The 14,838-nt window shown below is 44.1% G+C and overlaps 1 long non-coding RNA gene across 1 annotated transcript; it reads right to left on the reverse strand.

Moving 5' to 3' along the window:
• Positions 1 to 1,521: 1,521 nt before the first annotated feature.
• On the reverse strand, positions 1,522 to 2,973 carry LOC117672477 (uncharacterized). Its single transcript, XR_004593256.2, has 2 exons — positions 2,889 to 2,973; positions 1,522 to 1,594 (listed from the first exon to the last, which is right to left on the reverse strand). It is a non-coding gene; the product is annotated as an uncharacterized LOC117672477 (long non-coding RNA).
• Between the last annotated feature and the right edge of the window lie 11,865 nt (positions 2,974 to 14,838).

Raw genomic sequence — 14,838 nt, forward strand, 5'->3', positions numbered from 1 at the left:
TCTGCGGGCGAAGCGAACCTGACTGGGTTCGAATTAACCGGGCTGCACCAGAGAAGGGTAGGCTCCCTCCTGCTTCCAGAATCTGAAAAAGTTTTCATCTCAACCATTGGGTTCTTCTTACTTTCTCCTTACAAGTAAAAGTGCCACCTCCGCAGGCGGGCAGGGTTGGGCAGGTGGGTTATCGCTGGGATTTACCTGCTGGCTGCAATTACCCTGGGCTCAGGAAGAAGGCAGGTGAGAAGAAAAGGGATCAAAAGGGATCAAAAATCCAGATCATGAATTGGATTTAGCGAGAGGAGAGATCCTGGGCCGCAATTGCCCTTGACCTGGAAATCTAGTCGGTTTCCAGGTTAAGCAGGTATGAAAACAGTTGACTTTGAGTTATGGCGGCTTCTTGATCTCAAGGGGGGGATGGGGACCGGACAGCCCCTTTGAAACTCTAGGGTGGGGGCGGGGGAAGACTGTCTCAGTCGGATTCATGTACCTTCTGGTTGGATTCATGTGCCACTAAGCCATCAGATGGTTTAAGTTCTGGTAAGCACATTATAAGAACCAGTGACTCTGGTTTGAAAGGCGCAGTTAATGGCTTAGTAGTCATAGTTGTCCATTACCTAATGAACTTCTGGTTAAACAAATTCTGGCATCCTACTCTGTAAGCTACGGTATTGGAACATTATATTTACTCCACAAAGTTATTGATATTACACAGTCTATTGTATGCAAGGAACTCGAGGGTTAAACCAAAGCGGGAAAAGAAAGGAGTTTATTCTATTTCATTGGGGGGGGGGTACTAAAACCATTGCAACCTAGTGATCTCCAGATGAGATTGCCATATTTCCCAACCAGCTAGAGCTTTGCTAGACTCTACAGAACTGGGATCTGTAGCCCAACATGTTTAGATGGCATGTTTAAATTGGAAATTAACTGCTTAGCTCACTAACAGCTAAACTTGTTGGGCCCTGTGGAAGGCACTGAAAGGGCAAGAAGCAGCATGTGAAGGTTGGGAGCATCAAACCCAAACTTTTATGGCCCCAGCCTCAGTCACATATTGGGGTTAATCCTCCTCCAAAAGCCATGACTCTATGTATGGGGGCAGACCAACTGAAACTACTTTGAATTACAAGTAAATTTCATTGAACTAATGGAGTTTCCTTCTGGAAAGATATATATATATAGGACTACGTTATTAATCATGATTAACTTTAAATGGGTCAGAGCCACTTTTACAAAAATAATAAATAAAAAATAAACAGCCACTACATATGTGATGGGAGTTGTAGTCCCAATACATTGGACAGTATGTCAAACTAGGGAAGGCTGCAACAGAACATAATTTTTTGAAACAAGTCTGGGATTATAGAGGGGGAAAAAATTGGGCCAGCCCCATATCACACACTCCCCCTACTCCCCAACATCTCCCAATCTTTAATTAAAACTCCCATCATATTTAGAGAACAGAACCAATAACCATGCTGGCTGGGGATGATAGTGATTGTAGTCCAATCAGACTGGGCAAGGGGGAATCTCTGCATCTGCTTTATTCCAGGGGCCACTTTTATCTTTCCGGCTTCAATCCAGACCTTGCTATGTTTTCCTGTGGAAGAATTAAGAAAGAGATGAAGGGCAATTAATAGCAGGCAAGGTGAGATATGGTTTAAGTCAGGGGTCAGCAACCTGTGGCTCTGGAGCCGCATGTGGCTCTTTCATCTGTCTGCTGTGGTTCCCTATTGCTCAAAATGTCACAATTGCCAATGTGCGACATCCAGTGATGCACAATTTATTAAACTTTTTGACCCCCGGTAGGCCAACTATGGATAAATCCAAAAAAAGAAGTTTCAGAAGAAAACAGAATCTGTAATTCAACTCTATATGCTAGTTTTTGGGCCACTCAGGAAATAGTCAGGCAAAGGAAGAATTTTGTGGCTCCCGGTGTTTTCTTTTCTGTGGGAAACAGGTCCAAATGGCTCTCTGAGTATTTAAGGTTGCCAACCCCTGGTTTAAGTCATCAAACTGTAAGCAGTTTGCGAAGAAGCAGTAATTGATTTCTTTCCCCCTTCCTCTTAAAAATCAGACTGAACCTAAGGCCAAAAGGAGGGTGGGAAGTTCAGGCAGGAGTTCCCTTGAATTCATCAAGACGTACTGGTAGATCCCTGGTGAAAGTGAGAAGAAAAAGGGGGATGGGGCGGTGTCTCTGAGTCAAAGATCAGCATTCAAAAATCGTCAGGTTTGGAGAGGGACAAAATAATTGAATGAAAACCAAGGAAAAAGTTAGGGTTATAATGATTAAATTGCTCCTCCAGAGAATCATTTGAAGGTGTAGGAGATTAAGGTTAAGCATCTCTCTTCATACCGAATGGGGTGTAGCTATATTTGTTTTAAGTGACACATTGAAGCCAATGGAAGGTATACAGTGGTGGGTTTCAAAATTTGTTACTACCAGTTCTGTGAGTGTGGCTTGGTGGGCATCGCAGGGGAAGGATACTGTAAAATCTCCATTCCCACCCCACTCCAGGAGAAGGATACTTCACAATCCCCATTTCCTCCTGAACAGCTGGGACTTGGGAGGCAGAGAATAGATGGGGGTGGGGCCAGTCAGAATTTTTACTACCGGTTCTCCGAACTACTCAAAATTTCCGCTACCGATTCTCCAGAACTGGTCAGAACCTGCTGAAACACAGCTCTGGAAGGTAAGGTTGTCATATCTATCATAGGCGTGGTTTATTTCAATGAGCCAATTCAAAGCCTGAATCCAGCTCCGAAACATGTACATTTAGAACTCATCTCTCCGAATAATATATAAGGTAACTGGCTTCTCTATATTTGGCCTTCACTGTGTCCTGTCTCATAGATACCTTACCTGGACTGGGAAAATCCAGATGTTCACTAACCTGCAATTAGAGACAGAATCGTAACTCTTTGCTGCCGTCTAGTGGTCAACTAGATGTTTGCAATTCAGGTACGGTAGCCCTAAGGATAGATCTCCAATGCATTCCATTCATTGGCCGATTTTCTTTCCGAACCCCTTGATTCCAAACCCTGTTACCAGCAACCTGACACTGAATTTCTACCAGATTGCCCTTCTTCTTAAATGTACCTCGCTGCTGAAGAATAAATCACGGCGATTGGCTTGCTGAGATGTTGCTTCTCAGCTTTCAAAGTAGGCAGACTCGATTTAGCGCTGTAAAAGCTACTTCTGAGGTCTCCATTGTATCCAGACTGATTGTATAGCATCAAGTCTTTTTGATGTTGTCTGAGCGTTCCAAACAAACGTTCCAGAATGCCTCCATGGTGAGAGCTATGGCCAATCACAGCCTTCCAAAAGTTCTAACTCTAATTTACATGCCGAACTTTTGGAAGGCTGTGATTGGCCATAGCTCTGTGATTGATAGAGCCGCTCGGTGGCGCAGTGGTTAGAGTGCAAGTACTGCAGGCTACTTCTGCTGACTGCCGGCTGACTGCAATGTGGCAGTTCGAATCTCACCAGGCTCAAGATTGACTCAGCCCTCCATCCTTCTGAGGTCGGTAAAATGAGGACCCCAAGATTGTTGGGGCAATATGCTGACTCAGAGCTGTAAAGCACTGTGAAAGTGGTATATAAGTCTAAGTGCTATTGCTATTGGCCATAATTCTCACGGGTGCACTCTGGAACGTTTGTCTGTTTGGAAGGCTCAGACAACATCAAAAGACTTGATGCTATACAATTAGCCTGAACACAATTGAGACCTCAAACAGAGGAGATAGCTTTTAAAGCGCAAAGTCTGCCTGCTTTCAAAGCTGAGAAGTAGCATCTTAGAAAGCCAATCGACTTGACTTTTATTCTTCAACAGAATAATCTGGACATAGGAGGTGGAGAAGATCGAGAGGCAGATAACCGAACTTCCGCCTTGCAATCGATCCGAAATCGATTGCAAAGTTCTCCGGAGAACACCCAAATGCGAAATTCAAATCCCCCAGGGATTCCACTTTGCTGGAAGTGACTTCTACTTACCGGAGCCGGGAGCGGGCCACAAAGCAAGAATATTCAGATCTTATCTAATTCAATTAGGCTCCAAAGCCTGCTAATACTGGGGAGCGGAGGGGCGTGTCATATAATGAACTTTCTAATAATTAGACGGTGGGTTCAGAGATTCTATCACTCACAAAGAAGTTGTGGAAAATTTACAGAGAAAGTGGCGGCCTGTTAGTTTTTTACTTTTTAAAAGTTGCTTTTGCTGCCAGCGATTGAAGAGGCAGCTCCTCCTCTAGAAAAGAGAGCGGGGGGGGCGGTTTTGGGGGGGGGGATTTTCTTTTTCAAAGACAATGTCTCTCCTGAATGGAAGCTTCTCGGGGTGCAGTTCCCATCACGGGGTTTCCTGCCTGGCACAAGTGGCGGCTGTGCATCTGATGCATGACCATGATCAGCCCCGAGATTTTCCTTCTGTTGACAATAGCAATCCCGCCATCAAAGGAGGCGAAATCACCCCTTATCCAGCCTGTCAAAGTTTAATCCGCGCCCCGGAGCAAAACATTCTGAATATTTGGGAGCCGGGGCCGGGAAGGGAAGAGTAAGGAAACAGAAACTCCCCAAACTGCCTTCTACAAGGCCTCTCCCTGCAAACTCCACCACCACCACCACTCTATTTCGTCCTTTCCTCCGTCCTCTCCCAGGAATCGAACCAGGGCTGGAGTTTCTGGGGAAGAAGTTGGGAGTTTGGGGGGCGGGGGAGGAGAACTGAACTGTATTTTTTCCGGAGATTAGGTTATTCCAGTGGTGAAATCTAAAATTTGTTACTACCGGTTCTGTGGGCGTGGCTTGGTGGTGGGGAGGTAATGTGACTGGGTGGGCGTGGCCCATTTTTTTTTTTTACTTTTAAAACCATTTTTTACATGTAAAACGATGTAAAAAAAATGCTTTCAAAAGGCTCTGACGATCCCAGCTGAGTTGCCTGATCATCAAAGGGTTTTTTAAAACAACTCAGCTCAACTCAAGCAACTCAGCTGGGATCGTCAGAGCTTGGATAGTCAGAGCCATTTAAAAGAAAAAACTTTTTTTCTTTTAAATGGCTCTGAGGATCCAAGCTGAGTTGCCTGATCAGCAGGCAACTCAGCTGGGATTGTCAGAGCTTGGCTGGTCAGAGTCATTTAAAAGGGAAAAAAGGCTCTGATGATCACGCGGCTCAGCTGGGCATGGGGGGCGGGGGCAGGGATTTTTGCTACCAGTTCTCCGAACTGGCCACCGCCATCGCTACCTACTCACCTGAGCCGTCTGAACCAGGAGCATTTCACCCCTGGGTTATTCCAACGCTTAAGGTTAAAAGGAAGAAGTCATACTCTTTACAGGTAGTCCTCGACTTGCAACGGTTCTCTTAATGACCATTTGAAGTTACAACGGCATGGGAAAAAGTGACTTATGACCATTTTTCACACTTACGACCATTGCAGCATCCCCAGGGTCACGTGATTTATAGTTGGATGCTTGACAACTGACTCACATTGATGACAGTGGCAGTGTCCCGGGGTCATGTGACTACCTTCTGCAACCTTCTGACAAGCAAAATCAAGGGGGAAGCCAGATTCACTTAACAACCATGTTGCTAATTTAAGAACCTCTGTGATTCACTTAAGAAACGTGGCAAGAAAAGTCATACAATGGAGCAAAACTCACTTAATACATTTCTCACTTAGCAACATAAATTTGGAGCTCAATTGGTGGGGGGGCGTATTTCATACATTGAGGGCTACCTGTGAACTGTTAAGGGAGGAGACCGGGAGAAAAAAGCTAGAGCCAGTTCAAATTTAGCTGGAAATTTGCACCGATTTGTTTTACTGCAACTTCTCTTTTGATTCCAGGGTGTTTCAAAAGCCTTTTGTATTTAACTTCTAAATGCTCTTTGAACTCAGTGGGACTTGGAAAAATACAATATAGGCACCCTTGGGCTGGTCCTATTGAATGTAGGTTCACTCAAGCCTATCATGGACAATTAGAGCTGCAGGCTGGAGGACGGTGTGTGTCTGTCTGTCTGTGTGCGCGTGTGTAAACCTGAACAGCTGCTTCATCAATCCAGATAAAGAACCTGAATTTGCCTCCCTTTAAACGTTAATGAACTTTATTAGGGCAGGAGCCTAATCTGGGAGGTGGTGGACCGTGTTTTATTTACTGAGACGCCACAAAACTGTTCCGATTTAAATCCAATTGGATGATCAGTGTCAATTGATCCCAAAGGTTTAATTGTTTTAAGTATCCCTGAGTTCTCTGGAACTTCTTTTCTAGCAAGCAGGCCTTTTTATTTCTCTATAAGGGAGATTGATGGGCCCGGGGAATACACTGGACTTTTACAGTAGGACTGCCTTTCTTATGTATATGAGTCTACAGTGCAGAAGAATCCTTATTTGATGGCCTCTGGCAGGCAGCAAAAGAGCTTGCCTTGTGTCCTTCAGATCTAAAACATAACAAAAGCTGCATGTTGTTTCAGAGCATTCAGAGGGCTACTGACACACCTTGCTGATAATCAGGACAGGCATCTTTAAAAAGTAGAATAATATACTGCTCAAAAAAATAAAGGGAACACAAGCAGAAGACATCTGAGATCTGAATGAATGAAATAGCCTTATTAAATACTTTGTTCTTTACATACAGTAGTTTATACACTGCTCAAACAACTAAAGGGAACACAAAACTACTGTATGTAGCGAACAAAGTATTTAATAAGGCTATTTCATTCATTCAGATCTCGGATGTCTTCTGCTTGTGTTCCCTTTATTTTTTTGAGCAGTGTATTTAGCAGTTCTTGATTCTGTAATTCATTATAATGCAGATCTGTTATTTATCTCCACCTTACACATGTTTGTGTGTGTGTTTGCACGTGGTGCCTTTTTAAAGAGTAAAAGTGACATCTTGATGGTTTGAAACACATTAGGATGTCCAGAAGAAACTTTTGAATAGCAATAGTCTTACAATTCCTTTTTCTCATTGCTGGGGCTGATGGGATCGAAAGCAGACATCCACTCATGGATGACTGGATCACCCTACTCCAGGCAGACGTGTTTCATATGGATTGGACTACTCTTGAAGCAGCTCTGAGTTGCAGGACTGTCCAGGTTGGACTGATGGAATGGGCCAACTTACCAGGGCCAACTCGCTGCAGGACAATTCAACAATTCAATTTAACTATTTAAAATAGTTTAAAAATTGTTTTATTTTTTTTTGTCATTCCCATTTCATGTTGTCCCTCCTTTGGCATCTTTTCTTCAATGATTCCATTCCTCTATTTCTTCGATATTAGTGTAACTCTTGTCCTCCACCGAGTTGTTTCATGGCGAGTTGGACATGGCCAATTGGCCATGGTGAGTTGACTGTGGTGAGTTGTCATAGACCCTGGGACTGACCAGAGTTATGGTCCAATCCAGTGGTGAAATCCAACTTTTTTTTACTACCGGTTCTGTGGGCGTGGCTTGGTGGATGTGGCAGGGGAGGGATACTGCAAAATCTCCATTCCCACCCCACTCCAGGGGAAGGATGCTGCAAAATCCCCATTCCCTCCCCACTCCTGAGGGAAGGATATTGCAAAATCTCCATTCCCACCACACTCTGGGGCCAGCCAGAGGTGGTATTTGCCGGTTCTCCGAACTACTCAAAATTTCCACTACCGGTTCTCCAGAACCATCAGAACCTGCTGGATTTCACCTCCTGGTCCAACCCATCTGGAAACATTGGCTTGGGAATGGCTGATCAAGCAGGATCTGGCGCAAAAGAGATCAGTTTTGGGGGAATCCCTTCCTGCTCTGAATTTTCTGAAGATGGGAAACAGACTCCAAGACTTAAACCAAGCCTTCTTCTTGGCATAGCAATAAGTGCTGCAAGGTGCTTACTACCTGTTGGAATTAGAGGGCATCATTAGAGTCTGATGCAAGAAAACTTCCACAGCCCCAAGGTGTTGGTGCAGGATCAAACTGTGTAGGATTCTTCTATGCACCCTCCTTGGCCTTCCTGTTGAAAACTTTTCCAGAGTCCCTTTTCAGTTCCTGGGAAAACAGCACCGCTAACTTACATATTTTTTTTTTTAAAAGGAACAGATCTTTTCCTTCTCCTTGCAAAAAAAATAAGATTAAGAACCGGTTCTTTATTTTTGTTGCATTGTACTAGTCTGGGTTGGAAATGATCTGATATTTGCATAGCTGGAAGGGATTACCTGTCAATGAAATCCATGGAGGATCACAAGTTTATCTAAAGGCCATGCCGGTTTCAAGGTAAGGAGATGGTAATTTTTTATTCCAGAGGAAGCCCAATGGCCATAGCATCAAATATCAAAATATAGGCAACTCAACTGTAGCAGTGCTCAAACTTTTCATCTCTGAACCAGCTACTCTTTCTCCAGGAATACAAACAGACCGGCGGTTTCAAAGCAGCAACCAAATTGTCTTTGGATTGTAAGGCTGGATCTTGTCCCCTCTTAAGAAATATGTTTATTCTGAAATAAAATTCAGATATTTCCAAGAGCATCCACTTAAACACAGGTGGAGCCCCATTCTGTGCTTAGATTAATGTATTTGTTTATCCCCTCTGGGGCTTGTAAAGAAATCAAGGCCATGTGCCCAATCTTACACAGAATTAAATAAAGCTCAGCAACTATCTTGCAATCAACCTTTCACAGAGCAATTTAATATTTACTCAAAAACAGGTGAGGGATTCAAACAGATTTCTCCCTTATAGGTGTATTTAGGACTGTCTCCCCAGTGCTGCCCAGGATCTAGGGGCACTGTTGCAACAGTAGGGAATAGTTAGCTTGAAAGCACATGTGTGTGTGTGTGCAAAATCCTGCTTTGAAATCTCAATATACATTCCGGAAATGAGCAATAACAGATCAGAAGATACTGGGAAGAAATATTTAGCAGGAGAGCAGTTTCTCTGGCCTTGAGAAACACAGAGTTGTATTTGAAAAATAATTCCCAGCATCTTCTGGATATAGTAATCTATGCAAAGTGCCTGGTAATAAGGCTATAAGTCGTGACTGTGCCTTTAGCAACACAGAGGGAGTTTTTTCCCCCCTGCTGATAAGCCTATCCTGTCATTTCCCATTCAACAAGGTAGTACTGTAAACGGTGCTGTCAGAGTTCAGTAATCGTCAATAGGCCTTAAAAAAAAAGACTTCAAGACATGCAAGTTGCCCATACTTAGTCGAGAACAAAATAAAACTGGTTTCAAAGCACAACATTTTGCTGCAGGTAGAACATTGGTATGTATTTTATATATAATTTAAGTCTCCTTGGAGCCCAAAGCCCAGATGTCACATAGAAGGATTCCACCCTGATGCCTCACTACCAGGGGAAAAATAATAAAACAAGCAACCCTTTTCTTCCTGGCATGAAGTGGGTTGCCACAGTATCAGCAGTAGAATTCTTCAAGTTTTGGGGGTTCTATAATCTCCCAGGATTTGAAATGGTCACCTAACATTAGAACCATCATTCAAAAGGCACAACTAAGAATGCTCTTCTTGCATCAACTCAGGAAGTTCAGACTGCCCAACAGCTGTTGATTCACTTCTACAGAGGAATTACTGAATCTGTCGTTTGTACTTCAGTAACTGTCTGGTTTGGTACAGCAACCAAACAGGAGTTTGGTTGCTGTACCAAAGAGCAACCAACTCTCTAAAGAGTCCAGCGGATAGTTTAGGACTGCAGAAAAGAACAACTGCAATCAGCCTGCCTTCCAAAAATTTTTACTACCAGTTCTGTGGGTGTAGTTTGGTGGGTGTGGTGTGGTTTGGTTTGGTGGGTGTGGCTTGGTGGGCGTGGCAGGGGAAGAATACTGCAAAATCCCCATTCCCTCCCCACTCCTGGGGGGAGGATATTGCAAAATCTCCATTCCCACCCCACTCTGGGGCCAGCCAGAGGTGGTATTTGCCAATTCTCCAAACTGTTCAAAATTTCCACTACTGGTTCTCCAGAACCTGTCAGAACCTGCCAGATTTCACCCCTGCCCTCACATCCTGGACATAAGCTGTTTCGACTGCTCCTCTCCGGACATCTCTGTAGGGCATTGCATGAAAAGTACATTTCATCTCATATGCCTAGGACATATGAGTTCAAAAGCACACTTCTCCAGCTTGTTATTTTCTGGAGTACAGTTAATATCACTCTCAGCAAGGCTATTTGAGAGGGACCAGATTGGGGAAGGGTACTTGAGAAGATGACTCTCTAAAGCATGAATAAATCCTCTGAATGGATTCCACCCCTCTGTGTCAGGAAGAGATGTTACCAAAACATTTGACAAATGTTCACTGGTGGTGCATTTACTTGTTTCCCCACACTTCCTAACCTCCATGCAATCAAATTTCCAGGTAGAGCAGAAGGGGGAAAAAGCATTTTTGAATTCTGGATGGTAATCAAAGTTTCTCATGGCTTGATGTTGTCTTGTTTGAATTTTTTTTCTCTCTCCAGGGTGTGTGGATCATCATCCTGAGTGCATTCAAAGCTAAGTCAAGAAGGTAGAAAAATCCACAGTTGGCGGTTGGAGCTACTATAAAACACTGCCAGCTTCTGAGAAATACTCTGAAATAGAGATGGAGGACCCTCTTCTCCTGCTAATTAAGAACGACAACACACTTGGGTTCTGAGCAACCATCATTGAATTTCTCCTAGGTTGCCTCACGACAGGGGTCTGCAACCTTAAACACTCAAAGAGCCATTTGGACCCATTTCCCACAGAAAAGAAAACACCGGGAGCCACAAAACCCTTCCCGTGCCTGACTATTTCTTGAGTGGTCACAAAACTAGCATATGTAGTTGAATTAAATGTTCTGTTTTCTTCTGAAACTTTTCTTTCCTTGGATTTATCCATGGTTGGCCTACTGGGGGTTGAAAAGCTCAATAAATCGCATGCTGGCGGGTATCGCACATTGGCGGTCGTGATGCATATTTTGAGTGACAGGGAGCCACAGCAGAGGGATGAAAGAGCCACATGCGGCTTCAGAGCCGCAGGTTGCTGACCCCTGCCCCAGGAGTTACTGGCCGTGGAAACCATTAGGGGAAACTTCTAGTGACATTGCAGTTTTGTTTCAACGCCCCTCGCCAACATCTGTGCCTTTTGTCCTAGTATTGTTTCAAAGTATGAATTAGCTATTGTGCCAAACTAGGGTGACAGGATAACAGTATTCCAGTATTTGAGGGGCTGCCACAAAGAAGAAGAGGTCAACTTATTTTCCAAAGCGCCAGAAGGCAGGACAAGAAACAATGGATGGAAATTAATCAAGGAGAGAAGCAACCTGGAATTAAAGAGAAACTTCCTAACAGTGAGAACAATTAACCAGTAGAACAGCTTTTGCCTTCAGAAGTTGTGGGTGCTTCATCCCTGGAAGTTTTTAAGAAGAAACTGGACAGTCTGAAATGGGATAGGGTCTCCTGCTTGAGCGGGGGCTGGACTAGAAGACCTCTGTCAGCCTCCGCTTTTCATTGCTTGCTTGCTCGGCTGCCATTGTTTATTGCCAACGAATTATTTAATTCATTTTTAATTTATTTTAAATTTTTGTATTTATGTGTTTTATCTTGTGGCTGTTCACTGCCCTGAGTCCTTTGGGAGAAGGGCAGTATAGAAATTTAATAAAATAAATAAATAAATAAATTGTAACGGGGGGAGGGGGGAGCTATTGGAATGTCTGGGAGAGGGGAAGTGAGCTGGTGGAGAAGAGAAGAGAAAGTTTTCTTCAGTGTTTTCTTTGAAGCTGATAACTACTCAAGATCAACCGTCGTGGCATAGCAGGAGGATGGCACCATCAGACGCTGCACCCCACATGACCCCTGGGGGGAATGTGGATTGGCTAATTCTGGCTGGACAATTGGGGGAAGGGTTTTGGGGATGCTTTCTATATGTGATTTTCGCGCCTTTTGCTTCAGACCTTGCTTTTCTTTGGTTGCATTCAGTTCATACTCAGTAAAAGTACCTTTCTCTATGAAAATGGAGTCAGGGTTTTTCTTTCTTGAGTATTGAAAGGAGGCACATCTGACACCCTCCAAGGTCCCTTCCAGATCTATTTTGAAGGATTGATCTTCAGTATGGATAGTATATGTAATATCCAGGTTAGCAACTGCAATAGAGACAGGACAGGACAGGACAGGACAGGACAGGACAGGACAGGACAGGACAGGACAGGACAGGACAGGACAGGACAGGAGGGGAAGAAGAGAGAGAAAGATGCTGGAAGGGAAGAAGCCTCTTATTTTGTTCTGGCTGTATTTCTGTCAGCCGCCCCTTAGATTCTTTGCTTGCAAAGGTCCTAAATTTAAAACTTACATTTCTCACAAAGAAGTGTAGCTTTCAGCCAGCAGTGTCAGGGCAGCCTAGTTGAGGGCAGGGCTCCCTTGGAGGCCTCTGTTCTGCCTGTGGTGCACCTTCGCCCTCAAACTCAGCATTTAGGGCTTGCTTGCAGGCTGGATGCCGCCAACGCTGCTGCCTCTTCCATTCTGCAAAGTGCAGCTGCGGCTGGCAACACCAAAGCACCTTCGCCTTTTGTCTCCTTTGATCAGGACCAGCTTTTCCGGGTGGAGCTGTTTAAATTCCTTCGCTCTGAGACAGTTGTGCACAGTTGCCTCCAATGGCTCAATGCATGCAGCGCACCTACAAGACAGGCAGAATTATAGCCGCATTCTAGACTTTTTTGCAGTGGTGGAATTCAAATTTGTTTACTACCGGTTCTGTACGCGTGGCTTGGTGGGCATGGCAGGGAAGGATACTGCAAAATCTCCATTCCCACCCCACTCTGGGGCCAGCCAGAAGTGGTATTTGCTGATTCTCTGAACTACTCAAAATTTCCGCTACCGGAAATTTCCGCTACCGCTATTTCTGCAGAACCTGTCAGAACCTCCTGAATAGCACCCCTGGTTTTTTGACCACAGATTGAAAGGAGCCTTAGCTTAAAGCAGGGGTGTCAAATTCAATTTCATCGAGTGCCACATCAGGGTTGTGTTTGACCTGGGGGAAGGGTAAGATGGACGTGCCAGGGTGGGCGTGGCCTCCTGCAACCCTCTGCCAGCAAAAATGGAGCTTGAGAGGGCCGCCCATTTTTGCTGGCAGAGGCACTGTGGGCCAGTCCTTTGCTATTTCCAGGGCAGCCCTATGGGCCAAATCTAAGCACCCCACGAGCCTTGAGTTTGACACCCCTGACTTAAAGCATCTCAGTTCAGATTTTTCTGTTTGTGGCACCAGCTAAGAGAGCTTCATTCACAGGAACAGTTTCTAATGGCAGAGTTTGTAACCTGGAGAAGATAGCACACAACAGATAGGCTCTGCAGCTTGTGCTGCCAGTGGAAACGCCGGTCTGATATTCTGGCCATGTGGTTGGACACACACACTATGCAAGTTGACTGTGTGGCTGGCAGGCAGCTGCACAAGTCCAGTAACCTTGCTTGTTTTGCCCTTCCAGCCAGAAGCCAAGATCAAGTAAGATCCTGGCATCCAGCAGGCACAACTGGCAGAGGATTTAGGCTGTTTTATTCACATTTCCCTGGAAGGAAGCCATGTTCATTAGCTGTGAAACATTATGATGAATCCAAGTGCCAAAATCTCTTCAGAATCCCCTTTTCTGTCAAAGGGTCACCCTCTTTTCACAGAAATAAGCTCAATGGAAATTCTCCAAATATACTAGACTAGGGGTCTCCAAACTTGGCAACTTTAAGATTTGTGGACTTCAACTCCCAGAATTCCTGGCTGAGGAATTCTGGGAGTTGAAATCCACAAGTTTTAAAGTTGCCAAGTTTGAAGAGCCCCTATACTAGACAATTAGCATGACATAGAAGGGATGATTGTCTGAATTTGTGTCATCCAGCATGCTTCTTTCTTCTTCTTCTTCTTCATTTTAAAAGTGCCGGTCGAGCCCAGATCTGGCTACCATTGTTTTTCTAAAACATCTCATTATTTTAGAAGAATTCCCAGCCCTGGGTTGTATTAATTCCTTCTCCATCAGCTGGATATACCAAGTATGGTGAGCTGAAACCAAATAAACTATATTACAGCCTAGTGTGTTTTTAAGTTCAGTTAAAGACCTTTTTTTTTAACATGGGTGTGTGTGTTGAGAGATGAGGAAGCTTTCCTCTGTCCAAGCTTCCACATGAGAAAATTGGGGTTCTGAATCAAGCTTTATGGGCCTTCAAATCATATTCAGTTAGAAACCAGTGCTCTTCTTGTTGATTTGCTTGAAGACACTGACCATACACATTGATAGTGTTGCCACTGTTGATCTGGAGCTGCTATGGATGATGTGTGTTCTCAGTTGACTAACAAGAGAGGAAGGACTCACTCAGATCTTGTGTCTGAAGCCCTGTATCTTGCATGTTGTCATGCCTTATAGAAGCCTGCCAAAAAAGATGAGTTGGCGGTAGATTTGTCTTCAGAGGAGGAGCAGAAGATGACACATTGGCCAGACATGTCTGAGTGGCCTTCCTGAAACCCCACTGATCAGCAGTTTCAGAATGTGACGCGTGTAATATTAGAGAGGTGGAAGGTCATAGAGCCAAAGAGAAGCAAAACTGCTCTGAAACAATAGGGGCGGATGGATGCAAATGTGATTTAACAATTCCCTATCTTGGATTCATCCTATTTATGTATACATAATTTTGTAAACATTGTTGGAATTCTTTGAGGGGGTGCTGGATTCAACCACACAGGAGTAAACTTGTTTTACAAATTGCACTGCTCTAAAGGTTAAAAAGAGATTATTGAAAGAAACCTCAAGCAGTGATTAACCCAACTCCAGTCATGACAACTGCGTGGTCCAACAAAAAGGCTGACTACATGGGAAAACTTTATTTTTTTTTAGGAAAAAAAAAAAAGAATGGCATAGCTTTTCACATAGACCTTACGATGCATAA

Source organism: Pantherophis guttatus, chromosome 3 (assembly GCF_059756535.1).
Source record: "Pantherophis guttatus breed Tessera chromosome 3, ASM5975653v1, whole genome shotgun sequence".
Lineage (NCBI taxonomy): Eukaryota > Metazoa > Chordata > Lepidosauria > Squamata > Colubridae > Pantherophis > Pantherophis guttatus.